Below are 2,992 nucleotides of genomic sequence, written 5' to 3' on the forward strand. Positions count from 1 at the left end.
CATGCTACTCGTCTGTAAACAATAATGTATTCAAATAAACTGTACCTTCATTTAATATTCAGCATGGTAATATCTCGACATCTATCGTTGTAGTGTTAAATCAGTAGGTTTCGGTTTTCACCACACCAAGTCATTTCGCTCCTCAATTCACCTCTTTAGGAAATCGTATATTAGCCACATGCTACATGCTAACCGTAGATGAAGGATTTTCAGAATAAAAGCTTAACTGCTTGTGCACAAGAATTTCTGGTTTTTCACTATAAAAGAGCGTTTGAACTGACGGTATGTTTAAGCTACATTATACCATCAAAACATTGATTTTAATTTCTAACACATTCAAAAGTGCTGAATAAATGTTTTATGGACCCATAATCGTGATTATTATTTAAGTAAAGTTTTGCCATAATCATGTCTTTTTCCATCATCAGGCAGCTGAACAACATTTGTAAAAATTTTATAAATTATATATATATATATATATATATATATATATATATTTCTATTAATCATTTTCGGCCTTTCGGCATTCGGTTTTCGGCCAACTGTTTCCTATTTTCGGTATCGGTTTCGGCCAAGAATTTCCCATTCGGTGCACCCCTAGTTTCAATTGCTGCTAAATTGCTTTATTTCCTTCAGGGCTTTGATTATTATATGACAGATTAAAAATAATAAACATTAACAAAAAAATGTTTCATTTACAATTGTCCTAGAAAAGCATGAGCAAAATGTAAACCTAGTTTTTATTACAGTGTATTTTTGTTAACATAAATTACATTTGTATCACAAAAAACGATGGACAAATTTGATCTAGCAAATTTGATCTAGCGAAGGGTATTTTCCAAAACTAATCATATATTTTGATTTATATTGTTGGATAAAAGTGTCCGTTACATGCAATGTCATACAACGTAATGATGATACTGTGACGGTTGACGCAGAAAAGCCAGCGAAAATGACGCCGGATATGACATCATATGACGGATGACGGATGTGACGGATATGCACCCGAGCAGATCGTGTACTGACAACGGAGGAAAAAAAGTTGATATATAAGAAGGTAAAAGAAGAGTTTGCAAGTTAAGAGACAGCACTGTGACCTAAATGTAACTCTTGACATCATATAGATATATTATAAGTGCAGAGAGGAGTTGGTTTATTGTGCCCCAATGTAAATCCTAATGTGAGAGTTAAAGGACGGTCAACAATATAATGAACCTTGGTCAGTTTGGATTTATTGTGGCATTTATTCTTAATTAAAGTGAATTTATTTTTATTTCAGTCAGTCATTTGTGTGTATGCAGGTGTGGGACATTCCAAATGTTCCAAAAGTGAGCACTCCATGAATGGACAACAGTTTGCCAGGGTAAAATAAAACATTGTCAACATATTATTTTGTGCCACAAGAAGCAGAATGTTTTAACAGTACAGTAGTTCGAATATATTTGTTGTTTACCTTTATCAGACCTCTCAGGCACCCACAACCAGCGTCTGATCGGGTAAGACTAATTAAAAATGGAATTATACCATGTAGGTTTGAATTTGGGAACATTAAATCAATAAATAACTTTGTGTGCACTTATTTCCCGGGTAAAAATAGGATAGAGCACCAACCCCATTCCACGAAGAGGTCCAGTCTGCCCCGGGTCAGAACAACTTCTATAGGTAAACGAGGTTGACAGTTGCATCGTGACACAGTTGTGTGGTGTGTATCTTTATTTTTACATTTGTTTGTTTGTATAGCCTCCAATCACAGTGGATAACATTGCCAGGAAGCAGAACAATTATACTTTCATACATTTCCAAATGTCACCTACAACATCTTAGTGAAGACGATACAAAAAACACCCACAAATATATTTTAAAGATCAGATATTGTTTCTTGCATCCATTTCAAATGTTTACAAGGATTGTGCAGGAGTATGACAAAAGTACTGTTGTCAGTTTAGAACCCAATGTATTGAAAAAAACAGGAATAGGATCGACATCCTTTTGTAAATATGACTGTCATGCATATATTATATATTTGAAAATAATTATTCAACTGTCTTCTCACTGCAGCAACTACACAAATGTGTATGCACTTAACATTATTGATAGCCAGTCTGAGCCAGAAGACAAAATGGAGCAAAGGTATTCATTTTTACTATTACCACTTAATTGTTCTATTCTATACCGTAAATCTTATTACTAGCTTCATCATTTAATATTAGAATACATCACTTTGTCTTTCCCAGCACAGAATACCTGACTGCGGAGGACATTGTTGCAGAACTCTCTGCAAAAAGAACAAATACATCTTGCAGCAGGTTCAATATTAATAGAGCCAATGTGTGGGATGGAGCAATCCGTGGCTTCAAAGGTGCCTCATTCGATCCCTCTCATGAGACGTCAGTTAAGTTCACTGATGATGAGGGACAAACTGAGGATGGAGTGGACACTGGTGGTCCCAAGCGTGAGTTCCTGACACTCCTTATGGAATGCCTGAGAATGCGAAGAAAACATCATGGTGCCCCATGGCGGTGTGACTTTCCCAGCCGCTCACTGTCTCAAAATCTGATTCTAAATGTATAATGTTCTCTATAAAGATAGAACTAATACACAATTATGAATGTATAATATAATACACATGTTTTGTGTATTTAATCATGCATTGGTCTACAATTTAATGATGGCTTCTACATATTTCACATAAACAGACAATGAAAAAATGTGTCCTTCATGCTGATAACTAGTGTATGCATCTGCCAATTAGTATTCTAAACAGAGTAGTAGTTGCTGTACTCCCTGGGCAGGGCCGGCTCTAGACAATTTGCAGCCCTAGGTGAGATTTTAGCTGGCGCCCCCCCCCCCCCCCCCCTATAGAATATATAAAGAATAAATTAAAAAATCTCTACAACAGACGAATACACTGCAAAAACAAACGTATTGACATAGGTAATATACATCAAAAAGGCTTCAAATGTATTCAGTATTGTATGAACATGTTAGAATT

The 2,992-nt window shown here is 35.6% G+C and overlaps 1 long non-coding RNA gene across 1 annotated transcript; it reads left to right on the forward strand.

Annotated features, from left to right (window-relative positions):
• Positions 1-803: 803 nt before the first annotated feature.
• On the forward strand, positions 804-2,810 carry LOC307041857. The gene is made up of 3 exons (XR_013808911.1): positions 804-1,662; positions 2,059-2,130; positions 2,235-2,810. It is a non-coding gene; the product is annotated as an uncharacterized lncRNA (long non-coding RNA).
• Positions 2,811-2,992: the final 182 nt, after the last annotated feature.

Source organism: Notothenia rossii, assembly GCF_949606895.1.
Source record: "Notothenia rossii genome assembly, chromosome: 5".
In the NCBI taxonomy this organism is placed as follows: domain Eukaryota; kingdom Metazoa; phylum Chordata; class Actinopteri; order Perciformes; family Nototheniidae; genus Notothenia; species Notothenia rossii.